The sequence below is a fragment of the Salmo salar genome, chromosome ssa02 (genome assembly GCF_905237065.1).
Source record: "Salmo salar chromosome ssa02, Ssal_v3.1, whole genome shotgun sequence".
NCBI lineage: Eukaryota > Metazoa > Chordata > Actinopteri > Salmoniformes > Salmonidae > Salmo > Salmo salar.
Genome location: NC_059443.1, coordinates 14,792,545 through 14,818,392, shown reverse-complemented (window position 1 = coordinate 14,818,392; position 25,848 = coordinate 14,792,545). Strand labels below are relative to the sequence as shown.

The 25,848-nt window shown below is 48.5% G+C and overlaps 1 protein-coding gene across 2 annotated transcripts in view; it reads right to left on the bottom strand.

The window, feature by feature from the left end:
• LOC106593364 (polypeptide N-acetylgalactosaminyltransferase 1) overlaps positions 1 to 25,848 on the bottom strand; it is a 171,651-nt gene that overhangs the window by 119,656 nt on the left and 26,147 nt on the right. Inside the window, exon 2 of one of the 2 annotated variants that reach the window (XM_045712912.1) lies at positions 8,998 to 9,169. The exons of the other annotated variant lie outside the window; for it this stretch is intronic. The gene's annotated coding sequence lies outside the window, so the exon portion shown is untranslated. The remainder of the gene's footprint in view (positions 1 to 8,997; positions 9,170 to 25,848) is intronic. 2 annotated transcript variants of the gene reach the window in all.

Genomic DNA, 25,848 nt, shown 5'->3' with positions numbered 1-25,848 from the left:
AGAGAGTAGAGAGACCTAACAGAGTAGAGATCTAACAGAGAGTAGAGAGACCTAACAGAGAGTAGAGAGCCTAACAGAGAGTAGAGAGCCCTAACAGAGAGTAGAGAGATCTAACAGAGAGTGAAGAGGGCCTAACAGAGAGTAGAGACCTAACAGAGAGTAGAGAGCCCTAACAGAGAGTAGAGAGATCTAACAGAGAGTAGAGATCTAACAGAGAGTAGAGAGATCTAACAGAGAGTAGAGAGATCTAACAGAGAGTAGAGAGATCTAACAGAGAGTAGAGAGCCCTAACAGAGAGTAGAGAGATCTAACAGAGAGTAGAGAGATCTAACAGAGAGTAGAGAGATCTAACAGAGAGTAGAGAGATCTAACAGAGAGTAGAGAGCCCTAACAGAGAGTAGAGAGCCCTAACAGAGAGTAGAGAGATCTAACAGAGAGTAGAGAGATCTAACAGAGAGTAGAGATCTAACAGAGAGTAAGAGATCTAACAGAGAGTAGAGAGATCTAACAGAGAGTAGAGAGATCTAACAGAGAGTAGAGAGCCCTAACAGAGAGTAGAGAGATCTAACAGAGAGTAGAGAGATCTAACAGAGAGTAGAGAGATCTAACAGAGAGTAGAGAGCCCTAACAGAGAGTAGAGAGCTCTAACAGAGAGTAGAGAGATCTAACAGAGAGTAGAGAGCCCTAACAGAGAGTAGAGAGCCCTAACAGAGAGTAGAGAGATCTAACAGAGAGTAGAGAGATCTAACAGAGAGTAGAGAGACCTAACAGAGAGTAGAGAGATCTAACAGAGGAGAGATCTAACAGAGAGTAGAGAGTCTAACAGAGAGTAGAGAGCCCTAACAGAGAGTAGAGAGATCTAACAGAGAGTAGAGAGATCTAACAGAGAGTAGAGAGATCTAACAGAGAGTAGAGAGATCTAACAGAGAGTAGAGAGCCCTAACAGAGAGTAGAGAGCCCTAACAGAGAGTAGAGAGATCTAACAGAGAGTAGAGAGATCTAACAGAGAGTAGAGAGATCTAACAGAGAGTAGAGAGATCTAACAGAGAGTAGAGAGATCTAACAGAGAGTAGAGAGCCCTAACAGCGAGTAGAGAGCCCTAACAGAGAGTAGAGAGATCTAACAGAGAGTAGAGAGATCTAACAGAGAGTAGAGCCTAACAGAGAGTGAGAGATCTAACAGAGAGTAGAGAGATCTAACAGAGAGTAGAGATCTAACAGAGAGTAGAGAGCCCTAACAGAGAGTAGAGAGATCTAACAGAGAGTAGAGAGCCCTAACAGAGAGTAGAGAGATCTAACAGAGAGTAGAGAGATCTAACAGAGAGTAGAGATCTAACAGAGAGTAGAGATCTAACAGAGAGTAGAGAGATCTAACAGAGAGTAGAGAGATCTAACAGAGAGTAGAGACCTAACAGAGAGTAGAGACCTAACAGAGAGTAGAGAGATCTAACAGAGAGTAGAGAGATCTAACAGAGAGTAGAGAGATCTAACAGAGAGTAGAGAGACCTAACAGAGAGTAGAGAGCTCTAACAGAGAGTAGAGAGACCTAACAGAGAGTAGAGAGATCTAACAGAGAGTAGAGAGAGCCTAACAGAGAGTAGAGAGATCTAACAGAGAGTAGAGAGATCTAACAGAGAGTAGAGAGATCTAACAGAGAGTAGAGAGACCTAACAGAGAGTAGAGAGATCTAACAGAGAGTAGAGAGATCTAACAGAGAGTAGAGAGATCTAACAGAGAGTAGAGACCTAACAGAGAGTAGAGAGACCTAACAGAGAGTAGAGAGACCTAACAGAGAGTAGAGAGATCTAACAGAGAGTGAGAGATCTAACAGAGAGTAGAGAGATCTAACAGAGAGTAGAGAGACCTAACAGAGAGTAGAGATCTAACAGAGAGTAGAGAGATCTAACAGAGAGTAGAGAGATCTAACAGAGAGTAGAGATCTAACAGAGAGTAGAGAGCCCTAACAGAGAGTAGAGAGATCTAACAGAGAGTAGAGAGATCTAACAGAGAGTAGAGAGATCTAACAGAGAGTAGAGAGCCTAACAGAGAGTAGAGAGATCTAACAGAGAGTAGAGAGATCTAACAGAGAGTGAGAGATCTAACGAGAGTAGAGAGATCTAACAGAGAGTAGAGAGCCCTAACAGAGAGTAGAGAGATCTAACAGAGAGTAGAGAGATCTAACAGAGAGTAGAGAGATCTAACAGAGAGTAGAGAGATCTAAGTGAGCCTACAAGAGTGAGAGATCTAACAGAGAGTAGAGAGATCTAACAGAGAGTAGAGAGACCTAACAGAGAGTAGAGAGATCTAACAGAGAGTAGAGAGATCTAACAGAGAGTAGAGAGATCTAACAGAGAGTAGAGAGATCTAACAGAGAGTAGAGAGATCTAACAGAGAGTAGAGAGATCTAACAGAGAGTAGAGAGCCCTAACAGAGTAGAGAGACCTAACAGAGAGTAGAGACTCTAACAGAGAGTAGAGAGATCTAACAGAGAGTAGAGAGCCCTAACAGAGAGTAGAGAGATCTAACAGAGAGTAGAGAGATCTAACAGAGAGTAGAGAGCCCTAACAGAGAGTAGAGAGATCTAACAGAGAGTAGAGAGATCTAACAGAGAGTAGAGAGATCTAACAGAGAGTAGAGAGCCTAACAGAGAGTAGAGAGATCTAACAGAGAGTAGAGAGACCTAACAGAGAGTAGAGAGATCTAACAGAGAGTAGAGAGATCTAACAGAGAGTAGAGAGACCCTAACAGAGAGTAGAGAGATCTAACAGAGAGTAGAGAGATCTAACAGAGAGTAGAGAGATCTAACAGAGAGTAGAGAGATCTAACAGAGAGTAGAGAGACCTAACAGAGAGTAGAGATCTAACAGAGAGTAGAGAGCCCTAACAGAGAGTAGAGAGATCTAACAGAGAGTAGAGAGCCCTAACAGAGAGTAGAGAGCCCTAACAGAGAGTAGAGAGCCCTAACAGAGAGTAGAGAGATCTAACAGAGAGTAGAGAGATCTAACAGAGAGTAGAGAGATCTAACAGAGAGTAGAGAGATCTAACAGAGAGTAGAGCCTAACAGAGAGTAGAGAGATCTAACAGAGAGTAGAGAGATCTAACAGAGAGTAGAGAGCCCTAACAGAGAGTAGAGAGATCTAACAGAGAGTGAGAGATCTAACAGAGAGTAGAGAGATCTAACAGAGAGTAGAGAGATCTAACAGAGAGTAGAGAGCCCTAACAGAGTAGAGTCTAACAGAGAGTAGAGAGATCTAACAGAGAGTAGAGAGATCTAACAGAGAGTAGAGACCTAACAGAGAGTAGAGAGCCCTAACAGAGAGTAGAGAGATCTAACAGAGAGTAGAGAGATCTAACAGAGAGTAGAGAGATCTAACAGAGAGTAGAGAGATCTAACAGAGAGTAGAGAGATCTAACAGAGAGTAGAGAGCCCTAACAGAGAGTAGAGAGATCTAACAGAGAGTAGAGAGATCTAACAGAGAGTAGAGAGATCTAACAGAGAGTAGAGAGACCTAACAGAGAGTAGAGAGACCTAACAGAGAGTAGAGAGATCTAACAGAGAGTAGAGAGATCTAACAGAGAGTAGAGAGATCTAACAGAGAGTAGAGAGCCCTAACAGAGAGTAGAGAGATCTAACAGAGAGTAGAGAGATCTAACAGAGAGTAGAGAGACCTAACAGAGAGTAGAGAGCCCTAACAGAGAGTAGAGAGATCTAACAGAGAGTAGAGAGATCTAACAGAGAGTAGAGAGCCCTAACAGAGAGTAGAGAGATCTAACAGAGAGTAGAGAGATCTAACAGAGAGTAGAGAGACCTAACAGAGAGTAGAGAGATCTAACAGAGAGTAGAGAGATCTAACAGAGAGTAGAGACCTAACAGAGAGTAGAGAGATCTAACAGAGAGTAGAGAGATCTAACAGAGAGTAGAGAGATCTAACAGAGAGTAGAGAGATCTAACAGAGAGTAGAGAGCCCTAACAGAGAGTAGAGAGATCTAACAGAGAGTAGAGAGATCTAACAGAGAGTAGAGAGATCTAACAGAGAGTAGAGAGATCTAACAGAGAGTAGAGAGCCCTAACAGAGAGTAGAGAGATCTAACAGAGAGTAGAGAGATCTAACAGAGAGTAGAGAGATCTAACAGAGAGTAGAGAGACCTAACAGAGAGTAGAGAGATCTAACAGAGAGTAGAGAGATCTAACAGAGAGTAGAGAGCCCTAACAGAGAGTAGAGAGATCTAACAGAGAGTAGAGAGCCCTAACAGAGAGTAGAGAGATCTAACAGAGAGTAGAGAGATCTAACAGAGAGTAGAGAGATCTAACAGAGAGTAGAGAGATCTAACAGAGAGTAGAGAGATCTAACAGAGAGTAGAGAGTCTAACAGAGAGTAGAGAGATCTAACAGAGAGTAGAGAGATCTAACAGAGAGTAGAGAGCCCTAACAGAGAGTAGAGAGCCCTAACAGAGAGTAGAGAGATCTAACAGAGAGTAGAGAGCCTAACAGAGAGTAGAGAGATCTAACAGAGAGTAGAGAGATCTAACAGAGAGTAGAGAGCCTAACAGAGAGTAGAGAGATCTAACAGAGAGTAGAGAGCCCTAACAGAGAGTAGAGAGATCTAACAGAGAGTAGAGAGCTCTAACAGAGAGTAGAGAGCCCTAACAGAGAGTAGAGAGATCTAACAGAGAGTAGAGAGATCTAACAGAGAGTAGAGATCTAACAGAGAGTAGAGAGATCTAACAGAGAGTAGAGAGCCCTAACAGAGAGTAGAGAGCCCTAACAGAGAGTAGAGAGCCATAACAGCGAGTGAGAGATCTAACAGAGAGTAGAGAGCCTAACAGAGAGTAGAGAGCTCTAACAGAGAGTAGAGAGCCCTAACAGAGGGTAGAGAGATCTAACAGAGAGTAGAGAGATCTAACAGAGAGTAGAGAGCCCTAACAGAGAGTAGAGAGCCCTAACAGAGAGTAGAGAGCCATAACAGGAGTAGAGAGATCTAACAGAGAGTAGAGAGCCTAACAGAGAGTAGAGAGCCCTAACAGAGAGTAGAGAGCCCTAACAGAGAGTAGAGAGTCTAACAGAGAGTAGAGAGATCTAACAGAGAGTAGAGAGCCCTAACAGAGAGTAGAGAGCCCTAACAGAGAGTAGAGAGCCCTAACAGAGAGTAGAGAGATCTAACAGAGAGTAGAGAGATCTAACAGAGAGTAGAGAGCCCTAACAGAGAGTAGAGAGCTCTAACAGAGAGTAGAGAGATCTAACGGAGAGAGTAGAGAGCCTAACAGAGAGTAGAGAGCCCTAACAGAGAGTAGAGAGCATCTAACAGAGAGTAGAGAGCTCTAACAGAGAGTAGAGAGCCCTAACAGAGTGGCCTAACAGAGAGTAGAGAGCCATAACAGCGAGTAGAGAGATCTAACAGAGAGTAGAGAGCCCTAACAGAGAGTAGAGAGCCCTAACAGAGAGTAGAGAGATCTAACAGAGAGTAGAGAGATCTAACAGAGAGTAGAGAGACCTAACAGAGAGTAGAGAGCCTAACAGAGAGTAGAGAGACCTAACAGAGAGTAGAGAGATCTAACAGAGAGTAGAGAGCCCTAACAGAGAGTAGAGAGCCCTAACAGAGAGTAGAGAGATCTAACAGAGAGTAGAGAGATCTAACAGAGAGTAGAGAGACCTAACAGAGGTAGAGAGATCTAACAGAGAGTAGAGAGATCTAACAGAGAGTAGAGAGATCTAACAGAGAGTAGAGAGCCTAACAGAGAGTAGAGAGCCCTAACAGAGAGTAGAGAGATCTAACAGAGAGTAGAGAGATCTAACAGAGAGTAGAGAGATCTAACAGAGAGTAGAGAGATCTAACAGAGAGTAGAGAGATCTAACAGAGAGTAGAGAGATCTAACAGAGAGTAGAGAGATCTAACAGAGAGTAGAGAGACCTAACAGAGAGTAGAGAGATCTAACAGAGAGTAGAGAGATCTAACAGAGAGTAGAGAGACCTAACAGAGAGTAGAGAGCCCTAACAGAGAGTAGAGAGCCCTAACAGAGAGTAGAGAGACCTAACAGAGAGTAGAGAGATCTAACAGAGAGTAGAGAGATCTAACAGAGAGTAGAGAGATCTAACAGAGAGTAGAGAGATCTAACAGAGAGTAGAGAGATCTAACAGACTACAGAGTAGAGAGCCCTAACAGAGAGTAGAGAGCCCTAACAGAGAGTAGAGAGCCCTAACAGAGAGTAGAGAGATCTAACAGAGAGTAGAGAGATCTAACAGAGAGTAGAGAGATCTAACAGAGAGTAGAGAGATCTAACAGAGAGTAGAGAGCCCTAACAGAGAGTAGAGAGCCCTAACAGAGAGTAGAGAGCCTAACAGAGAGTAGAGAGATCTAACAGAGAGTGAGAGATCTAACAGAGAGTAGAGAGATCTAACAGAGAGTAGAGAGCCTAACAGAGAGTAGAGAGCCCTAACAGAGAGTAGAGAGCCCTAACAGAGAGTAGAGAGCCCTAACAGGTAGAGGCCCAACAGAGAGAGAGATCTAACAGAGAGTAGAGAGCCCTAACAGAGAGTAGAGAGCCCTAACAGAGAGTAGAGAGCCCTAACAGAGAGTAGAGAGCCCTAACAGAGAGTAGAGAGATCTAACAGAGAGTAGAGAGCCCTAACAGAGAGTAGAGAGATCTAACAGAGAGTAGAGAGCCCTAACAGAGAGTAGAGAGCCCTAACAGAGTAGAGAGATCTAACAGAGAGTAGAGAGATCTAACAGAGAGTAGAGAGATCTAACAGAGAGTAGAGAGATCTAACAGAGAGTTAGACCATACGCATCAAATGTCACCCAAACACATACGCATCAAATGTCACCCATACGCATCAAATGTCACCCATACGCATCAAATGTCACCCAAACACATACTCATCAAATGTCACCCAAACACATCAAATGTCACCCAAACACATCAAATGTCACCCATACGCATCAAATGTCACCCATACGCATCAAATGTCACCCAAACACATCAAATGTCACCCAAACACATCAGCTCAAAACAACATATAATGTCAAGCATCAACATGCTAAAACATAAATCATCATCCATTAGATGTTCATATGTCACTGAGATGTGATGTTTCCTAAATGCACTGAGGTGTTCTTCAGACTACATACATGTCATGTGTAGCCCCAGCTCAGTGAGACAGCCGTCCAGTTGTGACTGTGTCAATGGAAGGTAGAACTAGACGTTAGCTCAACGGGGACTGAGAGACAGAGGTTGGGGGCCGCGTCGGGTGGGCCTGTAAATAACGTCGTTGTTGTTGTTTTTCTGTCTGTCTGTCCGCCTCCTGTGTGGAGGGTACCACCGCCAGCTGAGACTGACTGTACTTCATGGTTATCATGGTGATTAACAGGTCGCTCCAGCTATGCCTGTCAAAACCACAAACCCTGTCGCCCGCTATGACCACTCTCTAGAACCCCTCTCCTCCCTTCTTCTCTCCACTCTCCTTTCCTCCCTTCTTCTCTCCTCTCTTCTTCTCTCCTCCCTTCTTCTCTTCTCTCCTCCCTTCTCTCTTCTCCTCTCTCTCCTCCCTTCTCCTCTCCTCTCCTCTCTTCTTCTCTCCTCCCTTCTTCTCTCTTCTTCTCTCCTCCCTTCTTCTGTCATCCCTTCTCTTCTTCTCTCCTCCCTTCTCTCTTCTCCTCTCTCTCCTCCCTTCTCCTCTCCTCTCCTCTCTTCTTCTCTCCTCCCTTCTTCTCTCTTCTTCTCTCCTCCCTTCTTCTGTCATCCCTTCTCTTCTTCTCTCCTCCCTTCTCTTCTTCTCTCCTCCCTTCTTCTCTCTTCTTCTCTCCTCCCTTCTTCTCTCCTCCCTTCTTCTCTCCTCCCTTCTTCTCTCCTCTCTTCTCTACCCTCCTCCCTTCTTCTCTCCTCTCCTCCTCTCTTCTTCTCTCCTCCCCTCTCTCCTCCCTTCTTCTCTCCTCTCTTCTCTACTCCTCCCTTCTTCTCTCCTCTCCTCCTCTCTTCTTCTCTCCTCTCCTCCCTTCTTCTCTCCTCTCCTCCTCCCTTCTTCTCTCCTCTCTCCTCTCCTCCCCCTCTTCTTCTCTCCTCTCCTCCCTTCTCTCCTCTCCTCCTTTCTTCTCTCCTCTCCTTTCCTCCCCTTCTTCTCTCCTCTCCTCCCTTCTTCTCTCTCCCTTCTTCTCTCCTCTCCTCCACTCCCTTCTTCTCTCCTCCCTTCTTCTCTCCTCCCTTCTTCTCTCCTTCTCCTCTCCTCCCTTCTTCTCTTCTCTTCTCCCTTCTTCTCTCCTCGCTTCTTCCTCTCTCCTTCTTCTCTCCTCTCCTCCACCTAGCCCTGCAGCCTACAGACAGTCTCAAACCCCTCCTTTCCTTTCTCCTCTCTTCTTCTCTCCTCCTTCTTCTCTCCTCCCTTCTTCTCTCCTCTCTTCTCTACCCTCCTCCCTTCTTCTCTCCTCTCCTCTCTTCTTCTCTCCCCTCCTCCCTTCTTCTCTCCTCTCCTCCTCCCTTCTTCTCTCCTCTCTCCTCTCTCCCCTCTTCTTCTCTCCTCTCCTCCCTTCTCTCCTCTCCTCCTTTCTTCTCTCCTCTCTCCTTTCCTCCCTTCTTCTCTCCTCTCCTCCCTTCTTCTCTCCTCCCTTCTTCTCTCCTCTCCTCCACTCCCTTCTTCTCTCCTCCCTTCTTCTCTCCTCCCTTCTTCTCTCCTCTCCTCTCCTCCCTTCTTCTCTTCTCTCTCCTATCCTCCCTTCTTCTCTCCTCGCTTCTTCTCTCCTCTACTCCCTTCTTCTCTCCTCTCCTCCACCTAGCCCCTGCAGCACTACAGACAGTCTCAGCCAACACCCTCCTTTCCTTTCTCCTCTGCATTCTCTCCTCCTCCTCTCCCACACTGCCCTGTTTCCATTCTGTCTGTATAAATATCATTCCTGAGGAAGGAGAGAGACAGAGGGGCACACTCGGGGTGTAGGAGTATTTAAAGTGTTAGGATTTCAGGAGCGTAGGAGTGTAGAGGACAGTCCTCTCTCCACACACTGGTATGGTACCTTAACACAGATAATAAACAGCTCCACTGTTCTGGAACCAAACATGGTAGAGGAGTTCCATTTCAGCACAGTCAGGCCATTCTGAGCATGAACCCCCCTTCATCTCTCTCTTTCTCTGTCCACAGCCCAGCAACCACTCTTCACAGAACCACCATGGCAACCACACTAGTAGCTGAGAGAGAGAGAGAGAGAGAGAGAGAGAGAGAGAGAGAGAGAGAGAGAGAGAGAGAGAGAGAGAGAGAGAGAGAGAGAGAGAGAGAGAGAGAGAGAGAGAGGAGAGAGAGAGAGGGGGGGGATAAGAAAGAGAGAGGGTGGTAGAAGAGGAGATGTATAGTCTGAAAGGAGTTGGCTGTGTAACTGTTGTAGCAACAGCTGTCTGGCCATCAGCAAGCAGTTAGGCCATGGCGGTATGTCTGTTGTGTGTGTGTGTGTGTGTGTGTGTGTGTGTGTGTGTGTGTGTGTGTGTGTGTGTGTGTGTGTGTGTTGTGGAGGGATGTGTGTGTTAGAGTATGAGCTTGTGTGCCAGCCCAGCTGTCTGTTCACAGTCCACAAGTGTGTGGGTGTGTGTGTGTGCGTGTGTATTCCTGTGTGTGTCATAGGCTAGCGTATGCCGAAACAGAGAGGTCTCCAAGGACGACATCCTCTGCTCTCAACAACAATGACAATGCCAACACACACACCAGGGCTTCCGTTAGGAAAATGTGGCTCTGGACATTTGACCAGCAGCAAATTATTGGTGTTTATTTTCAGGCGTAGATCAGCTTTAATATTGCAGATAGAATCTGGGGTTTTTTCAACGTAATGTCTGCATTATTTCCAATCCCTCATACATTTTTTTTTACAAACATTTTATTGTATTATTTTCCCATAACTCCACCACCCCTCCCCTAATTTGAGCAAATGAATGGACAACAATACTTAGGCTTCTACTTCCAGCTTATACCTACTATCTACATTAAGCACATGGTCCCATCAACACCACCCACCCGCAGCACGCGCTCCAGCAGGTATATCTCACTGGTCACCATAACACCACCCACCTGTAGCACGCGCCCCAGCAGGTATATATCACTGGTCACCATAACACCACCCACCCGCAGCACGCGCTCCAGCAGGTATATCTCACTGGTCACCAGAACAACACCCACCCGCAGCACGCGCTCCAGCAGGTATATCTCACTGGTCACCATAACAACACCCACCCGCAGCACGCGCTCCAGCAGGTATATCTCACTGGTCACCATAACACCACCCACCCGTAGCACGCGCTCCAGCAGGTATATCTCACTGGTCACCATAACACCACCCACCCGTAGCACGCGCTCCAGCAGGTATATCTCACTGGTCACCATAACACCACCCACCCGCAGCACGCGCTCCAGCAGGTATATCTCACTGGTCACCATAACACCACCCACCCGCAGCACGCGCTCCAGCAGGTATATCTCACTGGTCACCATAACAACACCCACCCGCAGCACGCGCTCCAGCAGGTATATCTCACTGGTCACCATAACAACACCCCCCCACCCACAGCACGCGCTCCAGCAGGTTTATCTCACTGGTCACCATAACACCACCCACCCGCAGCACGCGCTCCAGCAGGTATATCTCACTGGTCACCATAACACCACCCACCCGTAGCACGCGCTCCAGCAGGTATATCTCACTGGTCACCATAACACCACCCACCCGTAGCACGCGCTCCAGCAGGTATATCTCACTGGTCACCATAACAACACCCACCCGCAGCACGCGCTCCAGCAGGTATATCTCACTGGTCACCATAACAACACCCACCCGCAGCACGCGCTCCAGCAGGTATATCTCACTGGTCACCATAACAACACCCACCCGCAGCACGCGCTCCAGCAGGTATATCTCACTGGTCACCATAACACCACCCACCCGCAGCACGCGCTCCAGCAGGTATATCTCACTGGTCACCATAACAACACCCACCCGCAGCACGCGCTCCAGCAGGTATATCTCACTGGTCACCATAACACCACCCACCCACAGCACGCGCTCCAGCAGGTATATCTCACTGGTCACCATAACACCACCCACCCGCAGCACGCGCTCCAGCAGGTATATCTCACTGGTCACCATAACAACACCCACCCGCAGCACGCGCTCCAGCAGGTATATCTCACTGGTCACCATAACAACACCCCCCCCACCCACAGCACGCGCTCCAGCAGGTTTATCTCACTGGTCACCATAACACCACCCACCCGCAGCACGCGCTCCAGCAGGTATATCTCACTGGTCACCATAACACCACCCACCCGTAGCACGCGCTCCAGCAGGTATATCTCACTGGTCACCATAACACCACCCACCCGTAGCACGCGCTCCAGCAGGTATATCTCACTGGTCACAATAACAACACCCACCCGCAGCACGCGCTCCAGCAGGTATATCTCACTGGTCACCATAACAACACCCACCCGCAGCACGCGCTCCAGCAGGTATATCTCACTGGTCACCATAACAACACCCACCCGCAGCACGCGCTCCAGCAGGTATATCTCACTGGTCACCATAACACCACCCACCCGCAGCACGCGCTCCAGCAGGTATATCTCACTGGTCACCATAACACCACCCACCCGCAGCACGCGCTCCAGCAGGTTTATCTCACTGGTCACCATAACACCACCCACCCGCAGCACGCGCTCCAGCAGGTATATCTCACTGGTCACCATAACACCACCCACCCGTAGCACGCGCTCCAGCAGGTATATCTCACTGGTCACCATAACACCACCCACCCGTAGCACGCGCTCCAGCAGGTATATCTCACTGGTCACCATAACAACACCCACCCGCAGCACGCGCTCCAGCAGGTATATCTCACTGGTCACCATAACAACACCCACCCGCAGCACGCGCTCCAGCAGGTATATCTCACTGGTCACCATAACAACACCCACCCGCAGCACGCGCTCCAGCAGGTATATCTCACTGGTCACCATAACACCACCCACCCGCAGCACGCGCTCCAGCAGGTATATCTCACTGGTCACCATAACAACACCCACCCGCAGCACGCGCTCCAGCAGGTATATCTCACTGGTCACCATAACACCACCCACCCACAGCACGCGCTCCAGCAGGTATATCTCACTGGTCACCATAACACCACCCACCCGCAGCACGCGCTCCAGCAGGTATATCTCACTGGTCACCATAACAACACCCACCCGCAGCACGCGCTCCAGCAGGTATATCTCACTGGTCACCATAACAACACCCCCCACCCACAGCACGCGCTCCAGCAGGTTTATCTCACTGGTCACCATAACACCACCCACCCGCAGCACGCGCTCCAGCAGGTATATCTCACTGGTCACCATAACACCACCCACCCGTAGCACGCGCTCCAGCAGGTATATCTCACTGGTCACCATAACACCACCCACCCGTAGCACGCGCTCCAGCAGGTATATCTCACTGGTCACCATAACAACACCCACCCGCAGCACGCGCTCCAGCAGGTATATCTCACTGGTCACCATAACAACACCCACCCGCAGCACGCGCTCCAGCAGGTATATCTCACTGGTCACCATAACAACACCCACCCGCAGCACGCGCTCCAGCAGGTATATCTCACTGGTCACCATAACACCACCCACCCGCAGCACGCGCTCCAGCAGGTATATCTCACTGGTCACCATAACACCACCCACCCGCAGCACGCGCTCCAGCAGGTATATCTCACTGGTCACCATAACACCACCCACCCGCAGCACGCGCTCCAGCAGGTATATCTCACTGGTCACCATAACACCACCCACCCGTAGCACGCGCTCCAGCAGGTATATCTCACTGGTCACCATAACACCACCCACCCGTAGCACGCGCTCCAGCAGGTATATCTCACTGGTCACCATAACACCACCCACCCGTAGCACGCGCTCCAGCAGGTATATCTCACTGGTCACCATAACACCACCCACCCGTAGCACGCGCTCCAGCAGGTATATCTCACTGGTCACCATAACACCACCCACCCGCAGCACGCGCTCCAGCAGGTATATCTCACTGGTCACCATAACAACACCCACCCACCCACAGCACGCGCTCCAGCAGGTTTATCTCACTGGTCACCATAACACCACCCACCCGCAGCACGCGCTCCAGCAGGTATATCTCACTGGTCACCATAACAACACCCACCCGTAGCACGCGCTCCAGCAGGTATATCTCACTGGTCACCATAACAACACCCACCCGCAGCACGCGCTCCAGCAGGTATATCTCACTGGTCACCATAACACCACCCACCCGCAGCACGCGCTCCAGCAGGTATATCTCACTGGTCACCATAACACCACCCACCCGCAGCACGCGCTCCAGCAGGTATATCTCACTGGTCACCATAACAACACCCACCCGCAGCACGCGCTCCAGCAGGTATATCTCACTGGTCACCAGAACAACACCCACCCGCAGCACGCGCTCCAGCAGGTATATCTCACTGGTCACCATAACAACACCCACCCGTAGCACGCGCTCCAGCAGGTATATCTCACTGGTCACCATAACAACACCCACCCGCAGCACGCGCTCCAGCAGGTATATCTCACTGGTCACCATAACACCACCCACCCGCAGCACGCGCTCCAGCAGGTATATCTCACTGGTCACCATAACACCACCCACCCGCAGCACGCGCTCCAGCAGGTATATATCACTGGTCACCATAACACCACCCACCCGCAGCACGCGCTCCAGCAGGTATATATCTCTGGTCACCATAACACCACCCACCCGTAGCACGCGCTCCAGCAGGTATATCTCACTGGTCACCATAACAACACCCACCCGCAGCACGCGCTCCAGCAGGTATATCTCACTGGTCACCATAACACCACCCACCCGCAGCACGCGCTCCAGCAGGTATATCTCACTGGTCACCATAACACCACCCACCCGTAGCACGCGCTCCAGCAGGTATATCTCACTGGTCACCATAACACCACCCACCCGCAGCACGCGCTCCAGCAGGTATATCTCACTGGTCACCATAACAACACCCACCCGCAGCACGCGCTCCAGCAGGTTTATCTCACTGGTCACCATAACACCACCCACCCGCAGCACGCGCTCCAGCAGGTATATCTCACTGGTCACCATAACAACACCCACCCGTAGCACGCGCTCCAGCAGGTATATCTCACTGGTCACCATAACACCACCCACCCGTAGCACGCGCTCCAGCAGGTATATCTCACTGGTCACCATAACACCACCCACCCGCAGCACGCGCTCCAGCAGGTATATATCACTGGTCACCATAACACCACCCACCCGCAGCACGCGCTCCAGCAGGTATATATCACTGGTCACCATAACACCACCCACCCGCAGCACGCGCTCCAGCAGGTATATATCACTGGTCACCATAACACCACCCACCCGCAGCACGCGCTCCAGCAGGTATATATCACTGGTCACCATAACACCACCCACCCGCAGCACGCGCTCCAGCAGGTATATATCACTGGTCACCATAACACCACCCACCCGTAGCACGCGCTCCAGCAGGTATATCTCACTGGTCACCATAACAACACCCACCCGCAGCATGCGCTCCAGCAGGTATATCTCACTGGTCACCATAACACCACCCACCCGCAGCACGCGCTCCAGCAGGTATATATCACTGGTCACCATAGCAACACCCACCCGTAGCACACGCTCCAGCAGGTATATCTCACTGGTCACCATAACCACACCCACCCGCAGCACGCGCTCCAGCAGGTATATCTCACTGGTCACCATAACACCACCCACCCGCAGCACGCGCTCCAGCAGGTATATCTCACTGGTCACCATAACAAAACCCACCCGCAGCACGCGCTCCAGCAGGTATATCTCACTGGTCACCATAACACCACCCACCCGTAGCACGCGCTCCAGCAGGTATATCTCACTGGTCACCATAACAACACCCACCCGCAGCAAGCGCTCCAGCAGGTATATCTCACTGGTCACCATAACAACACCCACCCGCAGCACGCGCTCCAGCAGGTATATCTCACTGGTCACCATAACACCACCCACCCGCAGCACGCGCTCCAGCAGGTATATCTCACTGGTCACCATAACACCACCCACCCGCAGCACGCGCTCCAGCAGGTATATCTCACTGGTCACCATAACAACACCCACCCGCAGCACGCGCTCCAGCAGGTATATCTCACTGGTCACCATAACACCACCCACCCGCAGCACGCGCTCCAGCAGGTATATCTCACTGGTCACCATAACAACACCCACCCGTAGCACGCACTCCAGCAGGTATATCTCACTGGTCACCATAACACCACCCACCCGCAGCACGCGCTCCAGCAGGTATATCTCACTGGTCACCATAACAACACCCACCCGCAGCACGCGCTCCAGCAGGTATATCTCACTGGTCACCATAACACCACCCACCCGCAGCACGCGCTCCAGCAGGTATATATCACTGATCACCATAACAACACCCACCCGCAGCACGCGCTCCAGCAGGTAAATCTCACTGGTCACCATAACACCACCCACCCGTAGCACGCGCTCCAGCAGGTATATCTCACTGGTCACCGTAACACCACCCACCCGCAGCACGCGCTCCAGCAGGTATATCTCACTGGTCACCATAACACCACCCACCCGTAGCACGCGCTCCAGCAGGTATATCTCACTGGTCACCATAACACCACCCACCCGCAGCACGCGCTCCAGCAGGTATATATCACTGGTCACCATAACACCACCCACCCGCAGCACGCGCTCCAGCAGGTATATATCACTGGTCACCATAACACCACCCACCCGCAGCACGCGCTCCAGCAGGTATATATCACTGGTCACCATAACACCACCCACCCGTAGCACGCGCTCCAGCAGGTATATCTCACTGGTCACCATAACAACACCCACCCGCAGCACGCGCTCCAGCAGGTATATCTCACTGGTCACCATAACACCACCCACCCGCAGCACGCGCTCCAGCAGGTATATATCACTGGTCACCATAGCAACACCCACCCGTAGCACACGCTCCAGCAGGTATATCTCACTGGTCACCATAACAACACCCACCCACAGCACGCGCTCCAGCAGGTATATCTCACTGGTCACCATAACACCACCCACCCGCAGCACGCGCTCCAGCAGGTATATCTCACTGGTCACCATAGCAACACCCACCCGCAGCACGCGCTCCAGCAGGTATATCTCACTGGTCACCATAACACCACCCACCCGCAGCACGCGCTCCAGCAGGTATATCTCACTGGTCACCATAACACCACCCACAAGCAGCACGCGCTCCAGCAGGTATATCTCACTGGTCACCATAACAAAACCCACCCGCAGCACGTGCTCCAGCAGGTATATCTCACTGGTCACCATAACACCACCCACCCGTAGCACGCGCTCCAGCAGGTATATCTCACTGGTCACCATAACAACACCCACCCGCAGCACGCGCTCCAGCAGGTATATCTCACTGGTCACCATAACAACACCCACCCGCAGCACGCGCTCCAGCAGGTATATCTCACTGGTCACCATAACACCACCCACCCGCAGCACGCGCTCCAGCAGGTATATCTCACTGGTCACCATAACACCACCCACCCGCAGCACGCGCTCCAGCAGGTATATCTCACTGGTCACCATAACACCACCCACCCGCAGCACGCGCTCCAGCAGGTATATCTCACTGGTCACCATAGCAACACCCACCCGCAGCACGCGCTCCAGCAGGTATATCTCACTGGTCACCATAACACCACCCACCCGCAGCACGCGCTCAAGCAGGAATATCTCACTGGTCACCATAACAACACCCACCCGCAGCACGCGCTCCAGCAGGTATATCTCACTGGTCCCAATAACACCACCCACCCGCAGCACGCGCTCCAGCAGGTATATCTCACTGGTCACCATAACAACACCCACCCGTAGCACGCACTCCAGCAGGTATATCTCACTGGTCACCATAACACCACCCACCCGCAGCACGCGCTCCAGCAGGTATATCTCACTGGTCACCATAACAACACCCACCCGCAGCACGCGCTCCAGCAGGTATATCTCACTTGTCACCATAACACCACCCCCCCGCAGCTCGCGCTCCAGCAGGTATATATCACTGATCACCATAACAACACCCACCCGCAGCACGCGCTCCAGCAGGTAAATCTCACTGGTCACCATAACACCACCCACCCGTAGCACGCGCTCCAGCAGGTATATCTCACTGGTCACCGTAACACCACCCACCCGCAGCACGCGCTCCAGCAGGTATATCTCACTGGTCACCATAACACCACCCACCCGTAGCACGCGCTCCAGCAGGTATATCTCACTGGTCACCATAACACCACCCACCCGCAGCACGCGCTCCAGCAGGTATATCTCACTGGTCACCATAACACCACCCACCCGCAGCACGCGCTCCAGCGGGTATATCTCACTGGTCACCATAACAACACCCACCCGCAGCACGCGCTCCAGCAGGTATATCTCACTGGTCACCATAACACCACCCACCCGTAGCACGCGCTCCAGCAGGTATATCTCACTGGTCACCATAACACCACCCACCCGCAGCACGCGCTCCAGCAGGTATATCTCGCTGGTCACCATAACAACACCCACCCGCAGCACGCGCTCCAGCAGGTATATCTCACTGGTCACCATAACAACACCCACCCGCAGCACGCGCTCCAGCAGGTATATCTCACTGGTCACCATAACACCACCCACCCGTAGCACGCGCTCCAGCAGGTATATCTCACTGGTCACCATAACACCACCCACCCGCAGCACGCGCTCCAGCAGGTATATCTCACTGGTCACCATAACACCACCCACCCGCAGCACGCGCTCCAGCAGGTATATCTCACTGGTCACCATAACAACACCCACCCGCAGCACGCGCTCCAGCAGGTATATCTCACTGGTCACCATAACACCACCCACCCGCAGCACGCGCTCCAGCAGGTATATCTCACTGGTAACCATAGCAACACCCACCCGTAGCACGCGCTCCAGCAGGTATATCTCACTGGTCACCATAACACCACCCACCCGCAGCACGCGCTCCAGCAGGTATATCTCACTGGTCACCATAACACCACCCACCCGCAGCACGCGCTCCAGCAGGTATATCTCACTGGTCACCATAACACCACCCACCCGCAGCACGCGCTCCAGCAGGTATATCTCACTGGTCACCATAACACCACCCACCCGCAGCACGCGCTCCAGCAGGTATATCTCACTGGTCACCATAACACCACCCACCCGCAGCACGCGCTCCAGCAGGTATATCTCACTGGTCACCATAACACCACCCACCCGCAGCACGCGCTCCAGCAGGTATATCTCACTGGTCACCATAACACAACCCACCCGCAGCACGCGCTCCAGCAGGTATATCTCACTGGTCACCATAACACCACCCACCCGTAGCACGCGCTCCAGCAGGTATATCTCACTGGTCACCATAGCAACACCCACCCGCAGCACGCGCTCCAGCAGGTATATCTCACTGGTCACCATAACAACACCCACCCGCAGCACGCGCTCCAGCAGGTATATCTCACTGGTCACCATAACACCACCCACCCGCAGCACGCGCTCCAGCAGGTATATCTCACTGGTCACCATAACACCACCCACCCGCAGCACGCGCTCCAGCAGGTATATCTCACTGGTCACCATAACAACACCCACCCGCAGCACGCGCTCCAGCAGGTATATCTCACTGGTCACCATAACACCACCCACCCGCAGCACGCGCTCCAGCAGGTATATCTCACTGGTCACCATAACAACACCCACCCGCAGCACGCGCTCCAGCAGGTATATCTCACTGGTCACCATAACACCACCCACCCGTAGCACGCGCTCCAGCAGGTATATCTCACTGGTCACCATAACACCACCCACCCGTAGCACGCGTTCCAGCAGGTATATCTCACTGGTCACCATAACACCACCCACCCGCAGCACGCGCTCCAGCAGGTATATCTTACTGGTCACCATAACACCACCCACCCTCAGCACGTGCTCCAGCAGGTATATCTCACTGGTCACCATAACACCACCCACCCGCAGCACGCGCTCCAGCAGGTATATCTCACTGGTCACCATAACAACACCCACCCGCAGCACGCGCTCCTGCAGGTATATCTCACTGGTCACCATAACACCACCCACCCGTAGCACGCGCTCCAGCAGGTATATCTCACTGGTCACCATAACACCACCCACCCCGCAGCACGCGCTCCAGCAGGTATATCTCACTGGTCACCATAACAACACCCACCCGTAGCACGCGCTCCAGCAGGTATATCTCACTGGTCACCATAACACCACCCACCCGCAGCACGCGCTCCAGCAGGTATATATCACTGGTCACCATAACAACACCCACCCGTAGCACGCGCTCCAGCAGGTATATCTCACTGGTCACCATAACACCACCCACCCGTAGCACGCGCTCCAGCAGGTATATCTCACTGGTCACCATAACACCACCCACCCGTAGCACGCGCTCCAGCAGGTATATCTCACTGGTCGTCCCCAAAGCCAACACCTCATTTGGTCGCCTTTCCTTCCAGTTCTCTGCTGCCAGTGACTGGAACGAATTGCAAAAATCTCTGAAGTTGGAGACTTCCTAACTTTAAACATCAGCTACCTGAGCAGCTATCCGATCGCTGCAGCTGTACATAGTCCATCTGTAAATAGCCCACCCAATCTACCTACCTCATCCCCATATTGTTTTTATTTACTTTTCTGCTCTTTTGCACACCAGTATCTCTACTTGCACATCATCATCTGCTCATTTATCACTCCAGTGTTAATCTGCTAAAATGTAATTACTTCGCTCCTATGGCCGATTTATTGCCTTACCTCCTCATGCCATTTGCACACACTGTATATAGACTTTCTTTTTTATATTGTGTTATTGACTGTACGCTTGTTTATTCCATGTGTAACTCTGTGTTGTTTGTGTCGTACTGCTTTGCTTTATCTTGGCCAGGTCGCAGTTGTAAATGAGAACTTGTTCTCAACTAGCCTACCTGGTTAAATAAAGGTGAAATCATTTTTTTATTTTAAATCTATCTCTGAAAACCATCCAGTTTGGATTTCTACTACTATAGATTGTACAGATTGTGAATTAAAGATGAACATTTTTACTTAGAGTATTATTATACTATTGATTGAATGGCTATGGCTTTCAGATCAGCCAGTAGTGCAATCTGCAGACTTATCTCCAGGTTAATGTTGTGATTTCTCAGCCATTCCTGAACCTGCGACCAAACACCAAGCTACACATATATGAACAGTACCAAAACAAATGATGCAATGATTCTGTCTCTTCACAGCCACATCTGGACAACTGGGATGGTCGTATCCTCCACATAACATTCTACTGGTGTCATCCTCCACATAACATTCTACTGGTTGTATCCTCCACATAACATTCTACTGGTTGTATCCTCCACATAACATTCTATTGGTCGTATCCTCCACATAACATTCTATTGGTCGTATCCTCCACATAACATTCTACTGGTTGTATCCTCCACATAACATTCTACTGGTTGTATCCTCCACATAACATTCTACTGGTTGTATCCTCCACATAACATTCTACTGGTTGTATCCTCCACATAACATTCTATTGGTTGTATTCTCCACATAACATTCTATTGGTTGTATCCTCCACATAACATTCTATTGGTTGTATCCTCCACATAACATTCTACTGGTTGTATCCTCCACATAACATTCTACTGGTTGTATCCTCCACATAACATTCTATTGGTTGTATCCTCCACATAACATTCTATTGGTTGTATCCTCCACATAACATTCTACTGGTTGTATCCTCCACATAACATTCTATTGGTTGTATCCTCCACATAACATTCTATTGGTTGTATCCTCCACATAACATTCTATTGGTTGTATCCTCCACATAACATGCTATTGGTTGTATCCTCCACATAACATTCTATTGGTTGTATCCTCCACATAACATTCTATTGGTTGTATCCTCCACATAACATTCTATTGGTTGTATCCTCCACATAACATTCTATTGGTTGTATCCTCCACATAACATTCTACTGGTTGTATCCTCCACGTAACATTCTACTGGTTGTATCCTCCACATAACATTCTATTGGTTGTATCCTCCACATAACATTCTATTGGTTGTATCCTCCACATAACATTCTACTGGTTGTATCCTCCACATAACATTCTACTGGTTGTATCCTCCACATAACATTCTATTGGTTGTATCCTCCACATAACATTCTATTGGTTGTATCCTCCACATAACATTCTATTGGTTGTATCCTCCACATAACATGCTATTGGTTGTATCCTCCACATAACATTCTATTGGTTGTATCCTCCACATAACATTCTATTGGTTGTATCCTCCACATAACATTCTATTGGTTGTATCCTCCACATAACATTCTATTGGTTGTATCCTCCACATAACATTCTACTGGTTGTATCCTCCACATAACATTCTATTGGTTGTATCCTCCACATAACATTCTACTGGTTGTATCCTCCACATAACATTCTATTCGTTGTATCCTCCACATAACATTCTACTGGTTGTATCCTCCACATAACATTATACTGGTTGTATCCTCCACATAACATTCTATTGGTTGCAAGAATTTGGTATAATCATTTCAATTGAAAAGCTCTAAGAGTTTTTCCTAGGGAGTTTTTCCTAGCCACCGTGCTTCTTTCACATGCTTTGCTTGCTGTTTGGGGTTTTAGGCTGGGTTTCTGTACAGCACTTTGAGAATATCAGCTGATGTACGAAGGGCTATATAAAAATAAATTTGATTTGATTTTGATTTGATATTGGTTGTATCCTCCACATAACATTCTATTGGTTGTATCCTCCACATAACATTCTATTGGTTGTATCCTCCACATAACATTCTACTGGTTGTATCCTCCACATAACATTCTATTGGTTGTATCCTCCACATAACATTCTACTGGTTGTATCCTCCACATAACATTCTATTGGTTGTATCCTCCACATAACATTCTATTGGTTGTACCCTCCACATAACATTCTATTGGTTGTATCCTCCACATAACATTCTATTGGTTGTATCCTCCACATAACATTCTACTGGTTGTATCCTCCACATAACATTCTACTGGTTGTATCCTCCACATAACATTCTATTGGTTGTATCCTCCACATAACATTCTACTGGTTGTATCCTCCACATAACATTCTACTGGTTGTATCCTCCACATAACATTCTACTGGTTGTATCCTCCACATAACATTCTATTGGTTGTATCCTCCACATAACATTCTATTGGTTGTATCCTCCACATAACATTCTACTGGTTGCAAGAATTTGGTATAATCATTTCAATTGAAAAGCTCTAAGCTTTGAATTCAGCGTTGTTTTGTATATCAGTTCATAAACCACGTGCCAAGGAATCGTCACATCGAAAAACTATTTTGCAACCTGTATGGGGGCAGCATTTACATTTTCTGGACATTTAAGTAATTTAACCTGATGAGGGCGTACACCCACAGTGCTCAGGATGAAAGAAATCACATTTACATTATGGTAATTCATCTTAACAGAATATGCAACTTCAGGATGTAACGGCGTCTGTCCTTCCTATCAAATTCTGATGCTACTTTGAAGATGTTAGAATAACTGTCCACATTTACTTTTCCTCTGTCAACAAGACCATTACAGATTATCACTAGCCTGTCAATCTACAATCACCCATCGTAGAAAAGTTGACCTATTCTATTGGTCAGCTTGTCGTTCTGTGCAAAAAATAAATTGCCTATTCCAAACAGACTCTGGGACAGTTGTGGGACGATAGATCCCAAATTCATTCAACCAGTAGGCCTAGGCTACATAAACAAAACTTTAAAAAGCAATGAAGCTGATGCAACACATCAGAACGTTTAGCGTATAATGTTTATAAACTATTATTTCGACACATCATAAGCGCTGCAATGCGTACAAGGCAGTAGGTTACGTGCGAATGTTCGTTCAATAATGGAATTAGCGGGAAAACACAGGGCAGCGCATATACGAGCGGTTTGATGTGACAGAGATGAAAATATCTGGCACATCAAATGTAGAAAGACAGGAGCTCTAAAGATGCAACAACTACATGGGTGCTAATATGACAAGGCTTGAAGTTTGGCTACTGGACAATGAAAGAAAGTTGATTTGAAAACCAATAAATAGAAATAGGCTACTGGTTTCAAGGCCATGTGAAATACTTTTTTGGCTAGGCTACTTTGAAGCAAGCCTCATAATATGATGTAAAACATTCAGGTTTCAAACAATTAAGTAGGCTATATGTTTTGAAAATGCATACTGCCTCCAGCTCATTGCAAAGTAGTGTGTGACGTGCTGAAGCCTGGCTACCGTTGTCTATGGACTTGAATAGCGAATGGAAAGCACGCTTCAGTTACCAGTAAAAAAAAATAAAAATAGTACCGTAATTTCCGGACTATTAAGCGCACCTGAATATAAGCCGCACCCACTGAATTTAAAAAAATAAATATTATTTTGAACATAAATAAGCCGCACATGTCTATAAGCCGCAGGTGCCTACGGGTACATTGAAACAAATGAACTTTACACAGGCTTTAACGAAACACGGCTTGTAGCAAAAATAAATAGACTTTAACGAAACACGGCTTGTAACAAAAATAAATAGGCTTTAACGAAACACGGCTTGTAACAAAAATAAATAGGCTTTAACAAAACACGGCTTGTAACAAAAAATAAATAGGCTTTAACGAAACACGGCTTGTAACAAAAATAAATAGGCTTTAACGAAACACGGCTTGTAACAAAAATAAATAGGCTTTAACAAAACACGGCTTGTAACAAAAAATAAATAGGCTTTAACGAAACACGGCTTGTAACAAAAATAAATAGGCTTTAACAAAACACGGCTGATAACAAAAATAAATAGGCTTTAACGAAACACGGCGTAACAAAAATAAATAGGCTTTAACGAAACACGGCTTGTAACAAAAATAAATAGGCTTTAACAAAACACGGCTTGTAACAAAAATAAATAGGCTTTAACAAAACACGGCTTGTAACAAAAAATAAATAGGCTTTAACAAAACACGGCTTGTAACAAAAATAAATAGGCTTTAACAAAACACGGCTTGTAACAAAAATAAATAGGCTTTAACGAAACAACGAAGCTAATGCACGTAACAAAAATAAATAGGCTTTAACGAAACACGGCTTGTAACAAAAATAAATAGGCTTTAACGAAACACGGCTTGTAACAAAAATAAATAGGCTTTAACAAAACACGGCTTGTAACAAAAATAAATAGGCTTTAACAAAACACGGCTTGTAACAAAAAAATAATAATTAGCAGTAAACAGTAGCCTACCAAGAAAGTCATTGGTCACCATCTTCCTCCTCCTGTGCACTGAAACCATCTCCTTCGGTGTCGGAGTTGAATAGCCTCAGAATTGCTTCATCCGATATTGGATCGTTTTCATTGTCACTCTCGTCACTTTCATCTGGAGGCAAATCCCCCGCTGAGCCCTCTTCAACACGCAGCAGTCCAGCCTTTCGAAACCCGTTGATGATAGTGGATTTTTTGACAATGCTCCACACTATCAGGACCCACTGGCAGACTTGACCATAAGTTGCTCTTCGCATGCGGCCCGTTTTAGTGAAGGATTTCTCCCCACTTGTCATCCAAGCCTCCCACTGAACATGGAGCGCCATCTTAAATGCACGATTTACACTGATGTCGAGTGGCTGCAAATACTTTGTTGTGCCCCCAGGAATCAGGGTGACAAAATGACTCCCGTAATCAGAATGATGGGAAGTTTGAGAGCGCTCGATTTAATCTAAACAGTAAACAAAAAAGTTGTTTGACCTTAACCCGTTCGGCAATTTCATTGGTCTAATGAAAGCTTCATGCCGCCAAAAAACTGAGCACGTCACAGAATGTGTTTTTTGGGGGAAAAAATTTGAAAGCGGGAAAAATCCATATATTAGCCGCGTCATTGTTTAAGCCGCGACGTTCAAAGCCTGGGAAAAAAGTTGCGGCTTATAGTCCGGAATTTACGGTAGCTCTTTTTAATTGTGGCCATAAAAACTGTTTTTAACACGCGATTGCATTTCGAATTGTTGTGCAATGATTGAGCTTATAAAAGCATGTTTCACTCCTGCAGCAACGTTTGAGGAGCTGTTTGAGGAGCTGTTTGAGGAGCTGTTTGAGGAGCTGTTTGGGGAGCTGTTTGAGGAGCTGCTTGAGGAGCTGTTTGAGGAGCTGTTTGAGGAGCTGTTTGAGGAGCTGTTTGGGGAGCTGTTTGAGGAGCTGCTTGAGGAGCTGTTTGAGGAGCTGTTTGAGGAGCTGTTTGAGGAGCTGTTTGGGGAGCTGTTTGAGGAGCTGCTTGAGGAGCTGTTTGAGGAGCTGTTTGAGGGCTGTTTGAGGAGCTGTTTGGGGAGCTGTTTGAGGAGCTGCTTGAGGAGCTGTTTGAGGAGCTGTTTGAGGAGCTGTTTGAGGAGCTGTTTGAGGAGCTGTTTGGGAAGCTGTTTGAGGAGCTGTTTGGGGAGCTGTTTGAGGAGCTGCTTGAGGAGCTGTTTGAGGAGCTGTTTGAGGAGCTGTTTGGGGAGCTGTTTGAGGAGCTGTTTGAGGAGCTGTTTGAGGAGCTGTTTGAGGAGCTGTTTGGGGAGTTGTTTGAGGAGTTGTTTGAGGAGCTGTTTGAGGAGCTGTTTGAGGAGCTGTAGCAGCAGCTCTGTATCTGTA